Raw genomic sequence first — 18,875 nt, 5'->3', positions numbered from 1 at the left:
AATTAATGGAGGGGAGCAAGATAGTGCATAAAGATCTAAGCGAGCATGAATTAAACGGGTGCGATCATACCAGCACAAATGCACTAGATCCCATCAGAACTCCGAAGTTAAGCGTGCTTGGGCGAGAGTAGTACTAGGATGGGTGACCTCCTGGGAAGTCCTCGTGTTGCACCCCAATTTTATTAATATTTTGTTTTGATTTGTATTTGCAAATTCCATTTGTTGTTTCTGGGAGACAACTGGAAACAATGCGTCGGATACTCGGACCATTTGCGGCACGATCGTCATTTCTGAATGGCAACGATGCAAGAACCGGGCTTTCGGCATTCGTCATGCATTGTGGGCCCCGCGATAGTATTGCATCTATCCGGGGGTGCGGCAGATCTGAAATGCAAACACTCTGCTCACGTAGGAGCTTGTGCACGGTTACCAAGGGAGGAAGGCTGCATACACATTTTTTTCAAATCTAAAACAATTAATGGAAGGGAGCAAGATAGTTCATAAAGATCTAAGCGAGCATGAATTAAACTTGTGCGATCATACCAGCACAAATGCACCGGATCCCATCAGAACTCCGAAGTTAAGTGTGCTTGGGCGAGAGTAGTATTAGGATGGGTGACCTCCTGGGAAGTCCTTGTGTTTCACCCCAATTTTATTAATATTTTATTTCGATATCGTATTTGCAAATTCCATTTGTCGTGTCGGCGAGACAAACTCAAACAACGCGCCGGATACTCGGACCATTTGCGGCACGATCGTCATTACTGAATGGGAACCGTGCAAAAACCGGGCTTTTGGCATTCGTCGTGCATTGTGGGCCCCGCGATAGTATTGCATCTATCCGGGGGTGCGGCAGATCTGAAAAGCAAACACTCTGCTCACGTAGGAGCTTGTGCACGGTTACCAAGGGAGGAAGGCTGCATACACAGTTTTTTCAAGTCTAAAACAATTAATGGAGGGGAGCAAGATAGTGCATAAAGATCTAAGCGAGCATGAATTAAACGGGTGCGATCATACCAGCACTAATGCACCGGATCCCATCAGAACTCCGAAGTTAAGTGTGCATGGGCGGGAGTAGTCCTAGGATGGGTGACCTCCTGGGAAGTCCTCGTGTTGCACCCCAATTTTATTAATATTTTATTTCGATATCGTATTTGCAAATTCCATTTGTCGTTTCGGCGAGACAAACGCAAACAACGCGCCGGATACTCGGACCATTTGCGGCACGATTGTCATTATTGAATGGGAACCGTGAAAAAACCGGGGTTTTGGCATTCGTCGTGCATTGTGGGCCCCGCGATAGTATTGCATCTATCCGGGGGTGCGGCAGATCTAAAAAGCAAACACTCTGCTCACGTAAGAGCTTGTGCACGGTTACCAAGGGAGGAAGGCTGCATACACAGTTTTTTCAAGTCTAAAACAATTAATGGAGGGGAGCAAGATAGTGCATAAAGATCTAAGCGAGCATGAATTAAACGGGTGCGATCATACCAGCACTAATGCACCGGATCCCATCCGAACTCCGAAGTTAAGCGTGCTTGGGCGAGAGTAGTACTAGGATGGGTGACCTCCTGGGAAGTCCTCGTGTTGCACCCCAATTTTATTAATATTTTATTTTGATTTGTATTTGCAAATTCCATTTGTTGTTTCTGGGAGACAACTGGAAACAATGCGTCGGATACTCGGACCATTTGCGGCACGATCGTCATTACTGAATGTCAACGATGCAAGAACCGGGCTTTCGGCATTCGTCATGCATTGTGGGCCCCGCGATAGTATGGCATCTATCCGGGGGTGCGGCATATCTGAAATGCAAACACTCTGCTCACGTAGGAGCTTGTGCACGGTTACCAAGGGAGGAAGGCTGCATACACAGTTTTTTCAAATCTAAAACAATTAATGGAGGGGAGCAAGATAGTGCATAAAGATCTAAGCGAGCATGAATTAAACGGGTGCGATCATACCAGCACTAATGCACCGGATCCCATCAGAACTCCGAAGTTAAGTGTGCATGGGCGGGAGTAGTCCTAGGATGGGTGACCTCCTGGGAAGTCCTCGTGTTGCACCCCAATTTTATTAATATTTTATTTCGATATCGTATTTGCAAATTCCATTTGTCGTTTCGGCGAGACAAACGCAAACAACGCGCCGGATACTCGGACCACTTGCGGCACGATTGTCATTACTGAATGGGAACCGTGAAAAAACCGGGCTTTTGGCATTCGTCGTGCATTGTGGGCCCCGCGATAGTATTGCATCTATCCGGGGGTGCGGCAGATCTAAAAAGCAAACACTCTGCTCACGTAAGAGCTTGTGCACGGTTACCAAGGGAGGAAGGCTGCATACACAGTTTTTTTCAAGTCTAAAACAATTAATGGAGGGGAGCAAGATAGTGCATAAAGATCTAAGCGAGCATGAATTAAACGGGTGCGATCATACCAGTACTAATGCACCGGATCCCATCAGAACTCCGAAGTTAAGCGTGCTTGGGCGAGAGTAGTACTAGGATGGGTGACCTCCTGGGAAGTCCTCGTGTTGCACCCCAATTTTATTAATATTTTATTTTGATTTGTATTTGCAAATTCCATTTGTTGTTTCTGGGAGACAACTGGAAACAATGCGTCGGATACTCGGACCATTTGCGGCACGATCGTCATTACTGAATGGCAACGATGCAAGAACCGGGCTTTCGGCATTCGTCATGCATTGTGGGCCCCGCGATAGTATTGCATCTATCCGGGGGTGCGGCAGATCTAAAAAGCAAACACTCTGCTCACGTAAGAGCTTGTGCACGGTTACCAAGGGAGGAAGGCTGCATACACAGTTTTTTCAAGTCTAAAACAATTAATGGAGGGGAGCAAGATAGTGCATAAAGATCTAAGCGAGCATGAATTAAACGGGTGCGATCATACCAGCACTAATGCACCGGATCCCATCAGAACTCCGAAGTTAAGCGTGCTTGGGCGAGAGTAGTACTAGGATGGGTGACCTCCTGGGAAGTCCTCGTGTTGCACTCCAATTTTATTAATATTTTATTTTGATTTGTATTTGCAAATTCCATTTGTTGTTTCTGGGAGACAACTGGAAACAATGCGTCGGATACTCGGACCATTTGCGGCACGATCGTCATTACTGAATGGCAACGATGCAAGAACCGGGCTTTCGGCATTCGTCAAGCATTGTGGGCCCCGCGATAGTATGGCATCTATCCGGGGGTGCGGCAGATCTGAAATGCAAACACTCTGCTCACGTAGGAGCTTGTGCACGGTTACCAAGGGAGGAAGGCTGCATACACAGTTTTTTCAAATCTAAAACAATTAATGGAAGGGAGCAAGATAGTTCATAAAGATCTAAGCGAGCATGAATTTAACTTGTGCGATCATACCAGCACTAATGCACCGGATCCCATCCGAACTCCGAAGTTAAGCGTGCTTGGGCGAGAGTAGTACTAGGATGGGTGACCTCCTGGGAAGTCCTCGTGTTGCACCCCAATTTTATTAATATTTTATTTTGATTTGTATTTGCAAATTCCATTTGTTGTTTCTGGGAGACAACTGGAAACAATGCGTCGGATACTCGGACCATTTGCGGCACGATCGTCATTACTGAATGTCAACGATGTAAGAACCGGGCTTTCGGCATTCGTCATGCATTGTGGGCCCCGCGATAGTATGGCATCTATCCGGGGGTGCGGCAGATCTGAAATGCAAACACTCTGCTCACGTAGGAGCTTGTGCACGGTTACCAAGGGAGGAAGGCTGCATACACAGTTTTTTCAAATCAAAAACAATTAATGGAGGGGAGCAAGATAGTGCATAAAGATCTAAGCGAGCATGAATTAAACGGGTGCGATCATACCAGCACTAATGCACCGGATCCCATCAGAACTCCGAAGTTAAGTGTGCATGGGTGGGAGTAGTCCTAGGATGGGTGACCTCCTGGGAAGTCCTCGTGTTGCACCCCAATTTTATTAATATTTTATTTCGATATCGTATTTGCAAATTCCATTTGTCGTTTCGGCGAGACAAACGCAAACAACGCGCCGGATACTCGGACCACTTGCGGCACGATTGTCATTACTGAATGGGAACCGTGAAAAAACCGGGCTTTTGGCATTCGTCGTGCATTGTGGGCCCCGCGATAGTATTGCATCTATCCGGGGGTGCGGCAGATCTAAAAAGCAAACACTCTGCTCACGTAAGAGCTTGTGCACGGTTACCAAGGGAGGAAGGCTGCATACACAGTTTTTTTCAAGTCTAAAACAATTAATGGAGGGGAGCAAGATAGTGCATAAAGATCTAAGCGAGCATGAATTAAACGGGTGCGATCATACCAGCACTAATGCACCGGATCCCATCAGAACTCCGAAGTTAAGCGTGCTTGGGCGAGAGTAGTACTAGGATGGGTGACCTCCTGGGAAGTCCTCGTGTTGCACCCCAATTTTATTAATATTTTATTTTGATTTGTATTTGCAAATTCCATTTGTTGTTTCTGGGAGACAACTGGAAACAATGCGTCGGATACTCGGTCCATTTGCGGCACGATCGTCATTACTGAATGGCAACGATGCAAGAACCGGGCTTTCGGCATTCGTCATGCATTGTGGGCCCCGCGATAGTATTGCATCTATCCGGGGGTGCGGCAGATCTGAAATGCAAACACTCTGCTCACGTAGGAGCTTGTGCACGGTTACCAAGGGAGGAAGGCTGCATACACATTTTTTTCAAATCTAAAACAATTAATGGAAGGGAGCAAGATAGTTCATAAAGATCTAAGCGAGCATGAATTAAACTTGTGCGATCATACCAGCACAAATGCACCGGATCCCATCAGAACTCCGAAGTTAAGTGTGCTTGGGCGAGAGTAGTATTAGGATGGGTGACCTCCTGGGAAGTCCTTGTGTTTCACCCCAATTTTATTAATATTTTATTTCGATATCGTATTTGCAAATTCCATTTGTCGTGTCGGCGAGACAAACTCAAACAACGCGCCGGATACTCGGACCATTTGCGGCACGATCGTCATTACTGAATGGGAACCGTGCAAAAACCGGGCTTTTGGCATTCGTCGTGCATTGTGGGCCCCGCGATAGTATTGCATCTATCCGGGGGTGCGGCAGATCTGAAAAGCAAACACTCTGCTCACGTAGGAGCTTGTGCACGGTTACCAAGGGAGGAAGGCTGCATACACAGTTTTTTCAAGTCTAAAACAATTAATGGAGGGGAGCAAGATAGTGCATAAAGATCTAAGCGAGCATGAATTAAACGGGTGCGATCATACCAGCACTAATGCACCGGATCCCATCAGAACTCCGAAGTTAAGTCTGCATGGGCGGGAGTAGTCCTAGGATGGGTGACCTCCTGGGAAGTCCTCGTGTTGCACCCCAATTTTATTAATATTTTATTTCGATATCGTATTTGCAAATTCCATTTGTCGTTTCGGCGAGACAAACGCAAACAACGCGCCGGATACTCGGACCATTTGCGGCACGATTGTCATTATTGAATGGGAACCGTGAAAAAACCGGGGTTTTGGCATTCGTCGTGCATTGTGGGCCCCGCGATAGTATTGCATCTATCCGGGGGTGCGGCAGATCTAAAAAGCAAACACTCTGCTCACGTAAGAGCTTGTGCACGGTTACCAAGGGAGGAAGGCTGCATACACAGTTTTTTCAAGTCTAAAACAATTAATGGAGGGGAGCAAGATAGTGCATAAAGATCTAAGCGAGCATGAATTAAACGGGTGCGATCATACCAGCACTAATGCACCGGATCCCATCCGAACTCCGAAGTTAAGCGTGCTTGGGCGAGAGTAGTACTAGGATGGGTGACCTCCTGGGAAGTCCTCGTGTTGCACCCCAATTTTATTAATATTTTATTTTGATTTGTATTTGCAAATTCCATTTGTTGTTTCTGGGAGACAACTGGAAACAATGCGTCGGATACTCGGACCATTTGCGGCACGATCGTCATTACTGAATGTCAACGATGCAAGAACCGGGCTTTCGGCATTCGTCATGCATTGTGGGCCCCGCGATAGTATGGCATCTATCCGGGGGTGCGGCAGATCTGAAATGCAAACACTCTGCTCACGTAGGAGCTTGTGCACGGTTACCAAGGGAGGAAGGCTGCATACACAGTTTTTTCAAATCTAAAACAATTAATGGAGGGGAGCAAGATAGTGCATAAAGATCTAAGCGAGCATGAATTAAACGGGTGCGATCATACCAGCACTAATGCACCGGATCCCATCAGAACTCCGAAGTTAAGTGTGCATGGGCGGGAGTAGTCCTAGGATGGGTGACCTCCTGGGAAGTCCTCGTGTTGCACCCCAATTTTATTAATATTTTATTTCGATATCGTATTTGCAAATTCCATTTGTCGTTTCGGCGAGACAAACGCAAACAACGCGCCGGATACTCGGACCACTTGCGGCACGATTGTCATTACTGAATGGGAACCGTGAAAAAACCGGGCTTTTGGCATTCGTCGTGCATTGTGGGCCCCGCGATAGTATTGCATCTATCCGGGGGTGCGGCAGATCTAAAAAGCAAACACTCTGCTCACGTAAGAGCTTGTGCACGGTTACCAAGGGAGGAAGGCTGCATACACAGTTTTTTTCAAGTCTAAAACAATTAATGGAGGGGAGCAAGATAGTGCATAAAGATCTAAGCGAGCATGAATTAAACGGGTGCGATCATACCAGTACTAATGCACCGGATCCCATCAGAACTCCGAAGTTAAGCGTGCTTGGGCGAGAGTAGTAGTAGGATGGGTGACCTCCTGGGAAGTCCTCGTGTTGCACCCCAATTTTATTAATATTTTATTTTGATTTGTATTTGCAAATTCCATTTGTTGTTTCTGGGAGACAACTAGAAACAATGCGTCGGATACTCGGACCATTTGCGGCACGATCGTCATTACTGAATGGCAACGATGCAAGAACCGGGCTTTCGGCATTCGTCATGCATTGTGGGCCCCGCGATAGTATTGCATCTATCCGGGGGTGCGGCAGATCTAAAAAGCAAACACTCTGCTCACGTAAGAGCTTGTGCACGGTTACCAAGGGAGGAAGGCTGCATACACAGTTTTTTCAAGTCTAAAACAATTAATGGAGGGGAGCAAGATAGTGCATAAAGATCTAAGCGAGCATGAATTAAACGGGTGCGATCAAACCAGCACTAATGCACCGGATCCCATCAGAACTCCGAAGTTAAGCGTGCTTGGGCGAGAGTAGTACTAGGATGGGTGACCTCCTGGGAAGTCCTCGTGTTGCACTCCAATTTTATTAATATTTTATTTTGATTTGTATTTGCAAATTCCATTTGTTGTTTCTGGGAGACAACTGGAAACAATGCGTCGGATACTCGGACCATTTGCGGCACGATCGTCATTACTGAATGGCAACGATGCAAGAACCGGGCTTTCGGCATTCGTCATGCATTGTGGGCCCCGCGATAGTATGGCATCTATCCGGGGGTGCGGCAGATCTGAAATGCAAACACTCTGCTCACGTAGGAGCTTGTGCACGGTTACCAAGGGAGGAAGGCTGCATACACAGTTTTTTCAAATCAAAAACAATTAATGGAGGGGAGCAAGATAGTGCATAAAGATCTAAGCGAGCATGAATTAAACGGGTGCGATCATACCAGCACTAATGCACCGGATCCCATCAGAACTCCGAAGTTAAGTGTGCATGGGCGGGAGTAGTCCTAGGATGGGTGACCTCCTGGGAAGTCCTCGTGTTGCACCCCAATTTTATTAATATTTTATTTCGATATCGTATTTGCAAATTCCATTTGTCGTTTCGGCGAGACAAACGCAAACAACGCGCCGGATACTCGGACCACTTGCGGCACGATTGTCATTACTGAATGGGAACCGTGAAAAAACCGGGCTTTTGGCATTCGTCGTGCATTGTGGGCCCCGCGATAGTATTGCATCTATCCGGGGGTGCGGCAGATCTAAAAAGCAAACACTCTGCTCACGTAAGAGCTTGTGCACGGTTACCAAGGGAGGAAGGCTGCATACACAGTTTTTTTCAAGTCTAAAACAATTAATGGAGGGGAGCAAGATAGTGCATAAAGATCTAAGCGAGCATGAATTAAACGGGTGCGATCATACCAGCACTAATGCACCGGATCCCATCCGAACTCCGAAGTTAAGCGTGCTTGGGCGAGAGTAGTACTAGGATGGGTGACCTCCTGGGAAGTCCTCGTGTTGCACCCCAATTTTATTAATATTTTATTTTGATTTGTATTTGCAAATTCCATTTGTTGTTTCTGGGAGACAACTGGAAACAATGCGTCGGATACTCGGACCATTTGCGGCACGATCGTCATTACTGAATGTCAACGATGCAAGAACCGGGCTTTCGGCATTCGTCATGCATTGTGGGCCCCGCGATAGTATGGCATCTATCCGGGGGTGCGGCAGATCTGAAATGCAAACACTCTGCTCACGTAGGAGCTTGTGCACGGTTACCAAGGGAGGATGGCTGCATACACAGTTTTTTCAAATCTAAAACAATTAATGGAGGGGAGCAAGATAGTGCATAAAGATCTAAGCGAGCATGAATTAAACGGGTGCGATCATACCAGCACTAATGCACCGGATCCCATCAGAACTCCGAAGTTAAGTGTGCATGGGCGGGAGTAGTCCTAGGATGGGTGACCTCCTGGGAAGTCCTCGTGTTGCACCCCAATTTTATTAATATTTTATTTCGATATCGTATTTGCAAATTCCATTTGTCGTTTCGGCGAGACAAACGCAAACAACGCGCCGGATACTCGGACCACTTGCGGCACGATTGTCATTACTGAATGGGAACCGTGAAAAAACCGGGCTTTTGGCATTCGTCGTGCATTGTGGGCCCCGCGATAGTATTGCATCTATCCGGGGGTGCGGCAGATCTAAAAAGCAAACACTCTGCTCACGTAAGAGCTTGTGCACGGTTACCAAGGGAGGAAGGCTGCATACACAGTTTTTTTCAAGTCTAAAACAATTAATGGAGGGGAGCAAGATAGTGCATAAAGATCTAAGCGAGCATGAATTAAACGGGTGCGATCATACCAGTACTAATGCACCGGATCCCATCAGAACTCCGAAGTTAAGCGTGCTTGGGCGAGAGTAGTAGTAGGATGGGTGACCTCCTGGGAAGTCCTCGTGTTTCACCCCAATTTTATTAATATTTTATTTTGATTTGTATTTGCAAATTCCATTTGTTGTTTCTGGGAGACAACTGGAAACAATGCGTCGGATACTCGGACCATTTGCGGCACGATCGTCATTACTGAATGGCAACGATGCAAGAACCGGGCTTTCGGCATTCGTCATGCATTGTGGGCCCCGCGATAGTATTGCATCTATCCGGGGGTGCGGCAGATCTAAAAAGCAAACACTCTGCTCACGTAAGAGCTTGTGCACGGTTACCACGGGAGGAAGGCTGCATACGCAGTTTTTTCAAGTCTAAAACAATTAATGGAGGGGAGCAAGATAGTGCATAAAGATCTAAGCGAGCATGAATTAAACGGGTGCGATCATACCAGCACTAATGCACCGGATCCCATCAGAACTCCGAAGTTAAGCGTGCTTGGGCGAGAGTAGTACTAGGATGGGTGACCTCCTGGGAAGTCCTCGTGTTGCACTCCAATTTTATTAATATTTTATTTTGATTTGTATTTGCAAATTCCATTTGTTGTTTCTGGGAGACAACTGGAAACAATGCGTCGGATACTCGGACCATTTGCGGCACGATCGTCATTACTGAATGGCAACGATGCAAGAACCGGGCTTTCGGCATTCGTCATGCATTGTGGGCCCCGCGATAGTATGGCATCTATCCGGGGGTGCGGCAGATCTGAAATGCAAACACTCTGCTCACGTAGGAGCTTGTGCACGGTTACCAAGGGAGGAAGGCTGCATACACAGTTTTTTCAAATCAAAAACAATTAATGGAGGGGAGCAAGATAGTGCATAAAGATCTAAGCGAGCATGAATTAAACGGGTGCGATCATACCAGCACTAATGCACCGGATCCCATCAGAACTCCGAAGTTAAGTGTGCATGGGCGGGAGTAGTCCTAGGATGGGTGACCTCCTGGGAAGTCCTCGTGTTGCACCCCAATTTTATTAATATTTTATTTCGATATCGTATTTGCAAATTCTATTTGTCGTTTCGGCGAGACAAACGCAAACAACGCGCCGGATACTCGGACCACTTGCGGCACGATTGTCATTACTGAATGGGAACCGTGAAAAAACCGGGCTTTTGGCATTCGTCGTGCATTGTGGGCCCCGCGATAGTATTGCATCTATCCGGGGGTGCGGCAGATCTAAAAAGCAAACACTCTGCTCACGGAAGAGCTTGTGCACGGTTACCAAGGGAGGAAGGCTGCATACACAGTTTTTTTCAAGTCTAAAACAATTAATGGAGGGGAGCAAGATAGTGCATAAAGATCTAAGCGAGCATGAATTAAACGGGTGCGATCATACCAGCACAAATGCACCAGATCCCATCAGAACTCCGAAGTTAAGCGTGCTTGGGCGAGAGTAGTACTAGGATGGGTGACCTCCTGGGAAGTCCTCGTGTTGCACCCCAATTTTATTAATATTTTGTTTTGATTTGTATTTGCAAATTCCATTTGTTGTTTCTGGGAGACAACTGGAAACAATGCGTCGGATACTCGGACCATTTGCGGCACGATCGTCATTACTGAATGGCAACGATGCAAGAACCGGGCTTTCGGCATTCGTCATGCATTGTGGGCCCCGCGATAGTATTGCATCTATCCGGGGGTGCGGCAGATCTGAAATGCAAACACTCTGCTCACGTAGGAGCTTGTGCACGGTTACCAAGGGAGGAAGGCTGCATACACATTTTTTTCAAATCTAAAACAATTAATGGAAGGGAGCAAGATAGTTCATAAAGATCTAAGCGAGCATGAATTAAACTTGTGCGATCATACCAGCACAAATGCACCGGATCCCATCAGAACTCCGAAGTTAAGTGTGCTTGGGCGAGAGTAGTATTAGGATGGGTGACCTCCTGGGAAGTCCTTGTGTTTCACCCCAATTTTATTAATATTTTATTTCGATATCGTATTTGCAAATTCCATTTGTCGTGTCGGCGAGACAAACTCAAACAACGCGCCGGATACTCGGACCATTTGCGGCACGATCGTCATTACTGAATGGGAACCGTGCAAAAACCGGGCTTTTGGCATTCGTCGTGCATTGTGGGCCCCGCGATAGTATTGCATCTATCCGGGGGTGCGGCAGATCTGAAAAGCAAACACTCTGCTCACGTAGGAGCTTGTGCACGGTTACCAAGGGAGGAAGGCTGCATACACAGTTTTTTCAAGTCTAAAACAATTAATGGAGGGGAGCAAGATAGTGCATAAAGATCTAAGCGAGCATGAATTAAACGGGTGCGATCATACCAGCACTAATGCACCGGATCCCATCAGAACTCCGAAGTTAAGTGTGCATGGGCGGGAGTAGTCCTAGGATGGGTGACCTCCTGGGAAGTCCTCGTGTTGCACCCCAATTTTATTAATATTTTATTTCGATATCGTATTTGCAAATTCCATTTGTCGTTTCGGCGAGACAAACGCAAACAACGCGCCGGATACTCGGACCATTTGCGGCACGATTGTCATTATTGAATGGGAACCGTGAAAAAACCGGGGTTTTGGCATTCGTCGTGCATTGTGGGCCCCGCGATAGTATTGCATCTATCCGGGGGTGCGGCAGATCTAAAAAGCAAACACTCTGCTCACGTAAGAGCTTGTGCACGGTTACCAAGGGAGGAAGGCTGCATACACAGTTTTTTCAAGTCTAAAACAATTAATGGAGGGGAGCAAGATAGTGCATAAAGATCTAAGCGAGCATGAATTAAACGGGTGCGATCATACCAGCACTAATGCACCGGATCCCATCCGAACTCCGAAGTTAAGCGTGCTTGGGCGAGAGTAGTACTAGGATGGGTGACCTCCTGGGAAGTCCTCGTGTTGCACCCCAATTTTATTAATATTTTATTTTGATTTGTATTTGCAAATTCCATTTGTTGTTTCTGGGAGACAACTGGAAACAATGCGTCGGATACTCGGACCATTTGCGGCACGATCGTCATTACTGAATGTCAACGATGCAAGAACCGGGCTTTCGGCATTCGTCATGCATTGTGGGCCCCGCGATAGTATGGCATCTATCCGGGGGTGCGGCATATCTGAAATGCAAACACTCTGCTCACGTAGGAGCTTGTGCACGGTTACCAAGGGAGGAAGGCTGCATACACAGTTTTTTCAAATCTAAAACAATTAATGGAGGGGAGCAAGATAGTGCATAAAGATCTAAGCGAGCATGAATTAAACGGGTGCGATCATACCAGCACTAATGCACCGGATCCCATCAGAACTCCGAAGTTAAGTGTGCATGGGCGGGAGTAGTCCTAGGATGGGTGACCTCCTGGGAAGTCCTCGTGTTGCACCCCAATTTTATTAATATTTTATTTCGATATCGTATTTGCAAATTCCATTTGTCGTTTCGGCGAGACAAACGCAAACAACGCGCCGGATACTCGGACCACTTGCGGCACGATTGTCATTACTGAATGGGAACCGTGAAAAAACCGGGCTTTTGGCATTCGTCGTGCATTGTGGGCCCCGCGATAGTATTGCATCTATCCGGGGGTGCGGCAGATCTAAAAAGCAAACACTCTGCTCACGTAAGAGCTTGTGCACGGTTACCAAGGGAGGAAGGCTGCATACACAGTTTTTTTCAAGTCTAAAACAATTAATGGAGGGGAGCAAGATAGTGCATAAAGATCTAAGCGAGCATGAATTAAACGGGTGCGATCATACCAGTACTAATGCACCGGATCCCATCAGAACTCCGAAGTTAAGCGTGCTTGGGCGAGAGTAGTACTAGGATGGGTGACCTCCTGGGAAGTCCTCGTGTTGCACCCCAATTTTATTAATATTTTATTTTGATTTGTATTTGCAAATTCCATTTGTTGTTTCTGGGAGACAACTGGAAACAATGCGTCGGATACTCGGACCATTTGCGGCACGATCGTCATTACTGAATGGCAACGATGCAAGAACCGGGCTTTCGGCATTCGTCATGCATTGTGGGCCCCGCGATAGTATTGCATCTATCCGGGGGTGCGGCAGATCTAAAAAGCAAACACTCTGCTCACGTAAGAGCTTGTGCACGGTTACCAAGGGAGGAAGGCTGCATACACAGTTTTTTCAAGTCTAAAACAATTAATGGAGGGGAGCAAGATAGTGCATAAAGATCTAAGCGAGCATGAATTAAACGGGTGCGATCATACCAGCACTAATGCACCGGATCCCATCAGAACTCCGAAGTTAAGCGTGCTTGGGCGAGAGTAGTACTAGGATGGGTGACCTCCTGGGAAGTCCTCGTGTTGCACTCCAATTTTATTAATATTTTATTTTGATTTGTATTTGCAAATTCCATTTGTTGTTTCTGGGAGACAACTGGAAACAATGCGTCGGATACTCGGACCATTTGCGGCACGATCGTCATTACTGAATGGCAACGATGCAAGAACCGGGCTTTCGGCATTCGTCAAGCATTGTGGGCCCCGCGATAGTATGGCATCTATCCGGGGGTGCGGCAGATCTGAAATGCAAACACTCTGCTCACGTAGGAGCTTGTGCACGGTTACCAAGGGAGGAAGGCTGCATACACAGTTTTTTCAAATCTAAAACAATTAATGGAAGGGAGCAAGATAGTTCATAAAGATCTAAGCGAGCATGAATTTAACTTGTGCGATCATACCAGCACTAATGCACCGGATCCCATCCGAACTCCGAAGTTAAGCGTGCTTGGGCGAGAGTAGTACTAGGATGGGTGACCTCCTGGGAAGTCCTCGTGTTGCACCCCAATTTTATTAATATTTTATTTTGATTTGTATTTGCAAATTCCATTTGTTGTTTCTGGGAGACAACTGGAAACAATGCGTCGGATACTCGGACCATTTGCGGCACGATCGTCATTACTGAATGTCAACGATGTAAGAACCGGGCTTTCGGCATTCGTCATGCATTGTGGGCCCCGCGATAGTATGGCATCTATCCGGGGGTGCGGCAGATCTGAAATGCAAACACTCTGCTCACGTAGGAGCTTGTGCACGGTTACCAAGGGAGGAAGGCTGCATACACAGTTTTTTCAAATCAAAAACAATTAATGGAGGGGAGCAAGATAGTGCATAAAGATCTAAGCGAGCATGAATTAAACGGGTGCGATCATACCAGCACTAATGCACCGGATCCCATCAGAACTCCGAAGTTAAGTGTGCATGGGTGGGAGTAGTCCTAGGATGGGTGACCTCCTGGGAAGTCCTCGTGTTGCACCCCAATTTTATTAATATTTTATTTCGATATCGTATTTGCAAATTCCATTTGTCGTTTCGGCGAGACAAACGCAAACAACGCGCCGGATACTCGGACCACTTGCGGCACGATTGTCATTACTGAATGGGAACCGTGAAAAAACCGGGCTTTTGGCATTCGTCGTGCATTGTGGGCCCCGCGATAGTATTGCATCTATCCGGGGGTGCGGCAGATCTAAAAAGCAAACACTCTGCTCACGTAAGAGCTTGTGCACGGTTACCAAGGGAGGAAGGCTGCATACACAGTTTTTTTCAAGTCTAAAACAATTAATGGAGGGGAGCAAGATAGTGCATAAAGATCTAAGCGAGCATGAATTAAACGGGTGCGATCATACCAGCACTAATGCACCGGATCCCATCAGAACTCCGAAGTTAAGCGTGCTTGGGCGAGAGTAGTACTAGGATGGGTGACCTCCTGGGAAGTCCTCGTGTTGCACCCCAATTTTATTAATATTTTATTTTGATTTGTATTTGCAAATTCCATTTGTTGTTTCTGGGAGACAACTGGAAACAATGCGTCGGATACTCGGTCCATTTGCGGCACGATCGTCATTACTGAATGGCAACGATGCAAGAACCGGGCTTTCGGCATTCGTCATGCATTGTGGGCCCCGCGATAGTATTGCATCTATCCGGGGGTGCGGCAGATCTGAAATGCAAACACTCTGCTCACGTAGGAGCTTGTGCACGGTTACCAAGGGAGGAAGGCTGCATACACATTTTTTTCAAATCTAAAACAATTAATGGAAGGGAGCAAGATAGTTCATAAAGATCTAAGCGAGCATGAATTAAACTTGTGCGATCATACCAGCACAAATGCACCGGATCCCATCAGAACTCCGAAGTTAAGTGTGCTTGGGCGAGAGTAGTATTAGGATGGGTGACCTCCTGGGAAGTCCTTGTGTTTCACCCCAATTTTATTAATATTTTATTTCGATATCGTATTTGCAAATTCCATTTGTCGTGTCGGCGAGACAAACTCAAACAACGCGCCGGATACTCGGACCATTTGCGGCACGATCGTCATTACTGAATGGGAACCGTGCAAAAACCGGGCTTTTGGCATTCGTCGTGCATTGTGGGCCCCGCGATAGTATTGCATCTATCCGGGGGTGCGGCAGATCTGAAAAGCAAACACTCTGCTCACGTAGGAGCTTGTGCACGGTTACCAAGGGAGGAAGGCTGCATACACAGTTTTTTCAAGTCTAAAACAATTAATGGAGGGGAGCAAGATAGTGCATAAAGATCTAAGCGAGCATGAATTAAACGGGTGCGATCATACCAGCACTAATGCACCGGATCCCATCAGAACTCCGAAGTTAAGTCTGCATGGGCGGGAGTAGTCCTAGGATGGGTGACCTCCTGGGAAGTCCTCGTGTTGCACCCCAATTTTATTAATATTTTATTTCGATATCGTATTTGCAAATTCCATTTGTCGTTTCGGCGAGACAAACGCAAACAACGCGCCGGATACTCGGACCATTTGCGGCACGATTGTCATTATTGAATGGGAACCGTGAAAAAACCGGGGTTTTGGCATTCGTCGTGCATTGTGGGCCCCGCGATAGTATTGCATCTATCCGGGGGTGCGGCAGATCTAAAAAGCAAACACTCTGCTCACGTAAGAGCTTGTGCACGGTTACCAAGGGAGGAAGGCTGCATACACAGTTTTTTCAAGTCTAAAACAATTAATGGAGGGGAGCAAGATAGTGCATAAAGATCTAAGCGAGCATGAATTAAACGGGTGCGATCATACCAGCACTAATGCACCGGATCCCATCCGAACTCCGAAGTTAAGCGTGCTTGGGCGAGAGTAGTACTAGGATGGGTGACCTCCTGGGAAGTCCTCGTGTTGCACCCCAATTTTATTAATATTTTATTTTGATTTGTATTTGCAAATTCCATTTGTTGTTTCTGGGAGACAACTGGAAACAATGCGTCGGATACTCGGACCATTTGCGGCACGATCGTCATTACTGAATGTCAACGATGCAAGAACCGGGCTTTCGGCATTCGTCATGCATTGTGGGCCCCGCGATAGTATGGCATCTATCCGGGGGTGCGGCAGATCTGAAATGCAAACACTCTGCTCACGTAGGAGCTTGTGCACGGTTACCAAGGGAGGAAGGCTGCATACACAGTTTTTTCAAATCTAAAACAATTAATGGAGGGGAGCAAGATAGTGCATAAAGATCTAAGCGAGCATGAATTAAACGGGTGCGATCATACCAGCACTAATGCACCGGATCCCATCAGAACTCCGAAGTTAAGTGTGCATGGGCGGGAGTAGTCCTAGGATGGGTGACCTCCTGGGAAGTCCTCGTGTTGCACCCCAATTTTATTAATATTTTATTTCGATATCGTATTTGCAAATTCCATTTGTCGTTTCGGCGAGACAAACGCAAACAACGCGCCGGATACTCGGACCACTTGCGGCACGATTGTCATTACTGAATGGGAACCGTGAAAAAACCGGGCTTTTGGCATTCGTCGTGCATTGTGGGCCCCGCGATAGTATTGCATCTATCCGGGGGTGCGGCAGATCTAAAAAGCAAACACTCTGCTCACGTAAGAGCTTGTGCACGGTTACCAAGGGAGGAAGGCTGCATACACAGTTTTTTTCAAGTCTAAAACAATTAATGGAGGGGAGCAAGATAGTGCATAAAGATCTAAGCGAGCATGAATTAAACGGGTGCGATCATACCAGTACTAATGCACCGGATCCCATCAGAACTCCGAAGTTAAGCGTGCTTGGGCGAGAGTAGTAGTAGGATGGGTGACCTCCTGGGAAGTCCTCGTGTTGCACCCCAATTTTATTAATATTTTATTTTGATTTGTATTTGCAAATTCCATTTGTTGTTTCTGGGAGACAACTAGAAACAATGCGTCGGATACTCGGACCATTTGCGGCACGATCGTCATTACTGAATGGCAACGATGCAAGAACCGGGCTTTCGGCATTCGTCATGCATTGTGGGCCCCGCGATAGTATTGCATCTATCCGGGGGTGCGGCAGATCTAAAAAGCAAACACTCTGCTCACGTAAGAGCTTGTGCACGGTTACCAAGGGAGGAAGGCTGCATACACAGTTTTTTCAAGTCTAAAACAATTAATGGAGGGGAGCAAGATAGTGCATAAAGATCTAAGCGAGCATGAATTAAACGGGTGCGATCAAACCAGCACTAATGCACCGGATCCCATCAGAACTCCGAAGTTAAGCGTGCTTGGGCGAGAGTAGTACTAGGATGGGTGACCTCCTGGGAAGTCCTCGTGTTGCACTCCAATTTTATTAATATTTTATTTTGATTTGTATTTGCAAATTCCATTTGTTGTTTCTGGGAGACAACTGGAAACAATGCGTCGGATACTCGGACCATTTGCGGCACGATCGTCATTACTGAATGGCAACGATGCAAGAACCGGGCTTTCGGCATTCGTCATGCATTGTGGGCCCCGCGATAGTATGGCATCTATCCGGGGGTGCGGCAGATCTGAAATGCAAACACTCTGCTCACGTAGGAGCTTGTGCACGGTTACCAAGGGAGGAAGGCTGCATACACAGTTTTTTCAAATCAAAAACAATTAATGGAGGGGAGCAAGATAGTGCATAAAGATCTAAGCGAGCATGAATTAAACGGGTGCGATCATACCAGCACTAATGCACCGGATCCCATCAGAACTCCGAAGTTAAGTGTGCATGGGCGGGAGTAGTCCTAGGATGGGTGACCTCCTGGGAAGTCCTCGTGTTGCACCCCAATTTTATTAATATTTTATTTCGATATCGTATTTGCAAATTCCATTTGTCGTTTCGGCGAGACAAACGCAAACAACGCGCCGGATACTCGGACCACTTGCGGCACGATTGTCATTACTGAATGGGAACCGTGAAAAAACCGGGCTTTTGGCATTCGTCGTGCATTGTGGGCCCCGCGATAGTATTGCATCTATCCGGGGGTGCGGCAGATCTAAAAAGCAAACACTCTGCTCACGTAAGAGCTTGTGCACGGTTACCAAGGGAGGAAGGCTGCATACACAGTTTTTTTCAAGTCTAAAACAATTAATGGAGGGGAGCAAGATAGTGCATAAAGATCTAAGCGAGCATGAATTAAACGGGTGCGATCATACCAGCACTAATGCACCGGATCCCATCCGAACTCCGAAGTTAAGCGTGCTTGGGCGAGAGTAGTACTAGGATGGGTGACCTCCTGGGAAGTCCTCGTGTTGCACCCCAATTTTATTAATATTTTATTTTGATTTGTATTTGCAAATTCCATTTGTTGTTTCTGGGAGACAACTGGAAACAATGCGTCGGATACTCGGACCATTTGCGGCACGATCGTCATTACTGAATGTCAACGATGCAAGAACCGGGCTTTCGGCATTCGTCATGCATTGTGGGCCCCGCGATAGTATGGCATCTATCCGGGGGTGCGGCAGATCTGAAATGCAAACACT

The 18,875-nt window shown here is 46.8% G+C and overlaps 36 non-coding genes and 4 pseudogenes across 36 annotated transcripts; all 40 read left to right on the top strand.

Moving 5' to 3' along the window:
• Window positions 1-56: 56 nt before the first annotated feature.
• LOC148798270 (5S ribosomal RNA) lies at window positions 57-175 on the top strand. The gene has a single exon (XR_016074997.1). It is a non-coding gene; the product is annotated as a 5S ribosomal RNA (ribosomal RNA).
• A 354-nt stretch (window positions 176-529) lies between these two features.
• LOC148798269 (5S ribosomal RNA) lies at window positions 530-648 on the top strand (annotated as a pseudogene).
• A 355-nt stretch (window positions 649-1,003) lies between these two features.
• On the top strand, window positions 1,004-1,122 carry LOC148798268 (5S ribosomal RNA). The gene has a single exon (XR_016074277.1). It is a non-coding gene; the product is annotated as a 5S ribosomal RNA (ribosomal RNA).
• Window positions 1,123-1,477: 355 nt separating this feature from the next.
• On the top strand, window positions 1,478-1,596 carry LOC148798267 (5S ribosomal RNA). The gene has a single exon (XR_016074987.1). It is a non-coding gene; the product is annotated as a 5S ribosomal RNA (ribosomal RNA).
• Window positions 1,597-1,950: 354 nt separating this feature from the next.
• LOC148798266 (5S ribosomal RNA) lies at window positions 1,951-2,069 on the top strand. Its single transcript, XR_016074275.1, has one exon. It is a non-coding gene; the product is annotated as a 5S ribosomal RNA (ribosomal RNA).
• Window positions 2,070-2,425: 356 nt separating this feature from the next.
• On the top strand, window positions 2,426-2,544 carry LOC148798265 (5S ribosomal RNA). The gene has a single exon (XR_016071163.1). It is a non-coding gene; the product is annotated as a 5S ribosomal RNA (ribosomal RNA).
• A 354-nt stretch (window positions 2,545-2,898) lies between these two features.
• On the top strand, window positions 2,899-3,017 carry LOC148798264 (5S ribosomal RNA). Its single transcript, XR_016069950.1, has one exon. It is a non-coding gene; the product is annotated as a 5S ribosomal RNA (ribosomal RNA).
• Window positions 3,018-3,371: 354 nt separating this feature from the next.
• Window positions 3,372-3,490, top strand: LOC148798263 (5S ribosomal RNA). The gene has a single exon (XR_016072208.1). It is a non-coding gene; the product is annotated as a 5S ribosomal RNA (ribosomal RNA).
• Window positions 3,491-3,844: 354 nt separating this feature from the next.
• LOC148798262 (5S ribosomal RNA) lies at window positions 3,845-3,963 on the top strand. The gene has a single exon (XR_016068943.1). It is a non-coding gene; the product is annotated as a 5S ribosomal RNA (ribosomal RNA).
• Window positions 3,964-4,319: 356 nt separating this feature from the next.
• Window positions 4,320-4,438, top strand: LOC148798261 (5S ribosomal RNA). Its single transcript, XR_016075295.1, has one exon. It is a non-coding gene; the product is annotated as a 5S ribosomal RNA (ribosomal RNA).
• A 354-nt stretch (window positions 4,439-4,792) lies between these two features.
• On the top strand, window positions 4,793-4,911 carry LOC148798260 (5S ribosomal RNA; annotated as a pseudogene).
• Window positions 4,912-5,266: 355 nt separating this feature from the next.
• On the top strand, window positions 5,267-5,385 carry LOC148798259 (5S ribosomal RNA). Its single transcript, XR_016069500.1, has one exon. It is a non-coding gene; the product is annotated as a 5S ribosomal RNA (ribosomal RNA).
• Window positions 5,386-5,740: 355 nt separating this feature from the next.
• On the top strand, window positions 5,741-5,859 carry LOC148798258 (5S ribosomal RNA). Its single transcript, XR_016074876.1, has one exon. It is a non-coding gene; the product is annotated as a 5S ribosomal RNA (ribosomal RNA).
• Window positions 5,860-6,213: 354 nt separating this feature from the next.
• LOC148798257 (5S ribosomal RNA) lies at window positions 6,214-6,332 on the top strand. Its single transcript, XR_016074274.1, has one exon. It is a non-coding gene; the product is annotated as a 5S ribosomal RNA (ribosomal RNA).
• Window positions 6,333-6,688: 356 nt separating this feature from the next.
• On the top strand, window positions 6,689-6,807 carry LOC148798256 (5S ribosomal RNA). Its single transcript, XR_016072253.1, has one exon. It is a non-coding gene; the product is annotated as a 5S ribosomal RNA (ribosomal RNA).
• A 354-nt stretch (window positions 6,808-7,161) lies between these two features.
• LOC148798255 (5S ribosomal RNA) lies at window positions 7,162-7,280 on the top strand. The gene has a single exon (XR_016072128.1). It is a non-coding gene; the product is annotated as a 5S ribosomal RNA (ribosomal RNA).
• Window positions 7,281-7,634: 354 nt separating this feature from the next.
• Window positions 7,635-7,753, top strand: LOC148798254 (5S ribosomal RNA). Its single transcript, XR_016074273.1, has one exon. It is a non-coding gene; the product is annotated as a 5S ribosomal RNA (ribosomal RNA).
• Window positions 7,754-8,109: 356 nt separating this feature from the next.
• On the top strand, window positions 8,110-8,228 carry LOC148798253 (5S ribosomal RNA). The gene has a single exon (XR_016074763.1). It is a non-coding gene; the product is annotated as a 5S ribosomal RNA (ribosomal RNA).
• Window positions 8,229-8,582: 354 nt separating this feature from the next.
• Window positions 8,583-8,701, top strand: LOC148798252 (5S ribosomal RNA). Its single transcript, XR_016074272.1, has one exon. It is a non-coding gene; the product is annotated as a 5S ribosomal RNA (ribosomal RNA).
• A 356-nt stretch (window positions 8,702-9,057) lies between these two features.
• Window positions 9,058-9,176, top strand: LOC148798251 (5S ribosomal RNA). Its single transcript, XR_016068920.1, has one exon. It is a non-coding gene; the product is annotated as a 5S ribosomal RNA (ribosomal RNA).
• A 354-nt stretch (window positions 9,177-9,530) lies between these two features.
• LOC148798250 (5S ribosomal RNA) lies at window positions 9,531-9,649 on the top strand. Its single transcript, XR_016069936.1, has one exon. It is a non-coding gene; the product is annotated as a 5S ribosomal RNA (ribosomal RNA).
• Window positions 9,650-10,003: 354 nt separating this feature from the next.
• LOC148798249 (5S ribosomal RNA) lies at window positions 10,004-10,122 on the top strand. The gene has a single exon (XR_016074271.1). It is a non-coding gene; the product is annotated as a 5S ribosomal RNA (ribosomal RNA).
• A 356-nt stretch (window positions 10,123-10,478) lies between these two features.
• Window positions 10,479-10,597, top strand: LOC148798248 (5S ribosomal RNA). Its single transcript, XR_016072818.1, has one exon. It is a non-coding gene; the product is annotated as a 5S ribosomal RNA (ribosomal RNA).
• Window positions 10,598-10,951: 354 nt separating this feature from the next.
• Window positions 10,952-11,070, top strand: LOC148798247 (5S ribosomal RNA; annotated as a pseudogene).
• A 355-nt stretch (window positions 11,071-11,425) lies between these two features.
• LOC148798246 (5S ribosomal RNA) lies at window positions 11,426-11,544 on the top strand. The gene has a single exon (XR_016074270.1). It is a non-coding gene; the product is annotated as a 5S ribosomal RNA (ribosomal RNA).
• A 355-nt stretch (window positions 11,545-11,899) lies between these two features.
• On the top strand, window positions 11,900-12,018 carry LOC148798245 (5S ribosomal RNA). The gene has a single exon (XR_016074652.1). It is a non-coding gene; the product is annotated as a 5S ribosomal RNA (ribosomal RNA).
• A 354-nt stretch (window positions 12,019-12,372) lies between these two features.
• Window positions 12,373-12,491, top strand: LOC148798244 (5S ribosomal RNA). The gene has a single exon (XR_016074269.1). It is a non-coding gene; the product is annotated as a 5S ribosomal RNA (ribosomal RNA).
• A 356-nt stretch (window positions 12,492-12,847) lies between these two features.
• LOC148798243 (5S ribosomal RNA) lies at window positions 12,848-12,966 on the top strand. Its single transcript, XR_016071162.1, has one exon. It is a non-coding gene; the product is annotated as a 5S ribosomal RNA (ribosomal RNA).
• Window positions 12,967-13,320: 354 nt separating this feature from the next.
• LOC148798242 (5S ribosomal RNA) lies at window positions 13,321-13,439 on the top strand. Its single transcript, XR_016069925.1, has one exon. It is a non-coding gene; the product is annotated as a 5S ribosomal RNA (ribosomal RNA).
• Window positions 13,440-13,793: 354 nt separating this feature from the next.
• Window positions 13,794-13,912, top strand: LOC148798241 (5S ribosomal RNA). Its single transcript, XR_016072207.1, has one exon. It is a non-coding gene; the product is annotated as a 5S ribosomal RNA (ribosomal RNA).
• A 354-nt stretch (window positions 13,913-14,266) lies between these two features.
• On the top strand, window positions 14,267-14,385 carry LOC148798240 (5S ribosomal RNA). The gene has a single exon (XR_016068942.1). It is a non-coding gene; the product is annotated as a 5S ribosomal RNA (ribosomal RNA).
• A 356-nt stretch (window positions 14,386-14,741) lies between these two features.
• Window positions 14,742-14,860, top strand: LOC148798239 (5S ribosomal RNA). Its single transcript, XR_016075284.1, has one exon. It is a non-coding gene; the product is annotated as a 5S ribosomal RNA (ribosomal RNA).
• Window positions 14,861-15,214: 354 nt separating this feature from the next.
• Window positions 15,215-15,333, top strand: LOC148798238 (5S ribosomal RNA; annotated as a pseudogene).
• A 355-nt stretch (window positions 15,334-15,688) lies between these two features.
• Window positions 15,689-15,807, top strand: LOC148798237 (5S ribosomal RNA). The gene has a single exon (XR_016069499.1). It is a non-coding gene; the product is annotated as a 5S ribosomal RNA (ribosomal RNA).
• A 355-nt stretch (window positions 15,808-16,162) lies between these two features.
• LOC148798236 (5S ribosomal RNA) lies at window positions 16,163-16,281 on the top strand. Its single transcript, XR_016074538.1, has one exon. It is a non-coding gene; the product is annotated as a 5S ribosomal RNA (ribosomal RNA).
• A 354-nt stretch (window positions 16,282-16,635) lies between these two features.
• LOC148798235 (5S ribosomal RNA) lies at window positions 16,636-16,754 on the top strand. Its single transcript, XR_016074268.1, has one exon. It is a non-coding gene; the product is annotated as a 5S ribosomal RNA (ribosomal RNA).
• Window positions 16,755-17,110: 356 nt separating this feature from the next.
• LOC148798234 (5S ribosomal RNA) lies at window positions 17,111-17,229 on the top strand. The gene has a single exon (XR_016072252.1). It is a non-coding gene; the product is annotated as a 5S ribosomal RNA (ribosomal RNA).
• Window positions 17,230-17,583: 354 nt separating this feature from the next.
• LOC148798233 (5S ribosomal RNA) lies at window positions 17,584-17,702 on the top strand. The gene has a single exon (XR_016072127.1). It is a non-coding gene; the product is annotated as a 5S ribosomal RNA (ribosomal RNA).
• A 354-nt stretch (window positions 17,703-18,056) lies between these two features.
• LOC148798232 (5S ribosomal RNA) lies at window positions 18,057-18,175 on the top strand. The gene has a single exon (XR_016074267.1). It is a non-coding gene; the product is annotated as a 5S ribosomal RNA (ribosomal RNA).
• A 356-nt stretch (window positions 18,176-18,531) lies between these two features.
• LOC148798231 (5S ribosomal RNA) lies at window positions 18,532-18,650 on the top strand. The gene has a single exon (XR_016074415.1). It is a non-coding gene; the product is annotated as a 5S ribosomal RNA (ribosomal RNA).
• Window positions 18,651-18,875: the final 225 nt, after the last annotated feature.

The sequence above is a fragment of the Nelumbo nucifera genome, chromosome 4, assembly GCF_055504915.1.
Source record: "Nelumbo nucifera cultivar China Antique chromosome 4, China Antique-T2T, whole genome shotgun sequence".
In the NCBI taxonomy this organism is placed as follows: domain Eukaryota; kingdom Viridiplantae; phylum Streptophyta; class Magnoliopsida; order Proteales; family Nelumbonaceae; genus Nelumbo; species Nelumbo nucifera.
The sequence above is the reverse complement of the archived record's forward strand: the minus strand, read 5'-3'. Positions and strand labels throughout refer to the sequence as shown.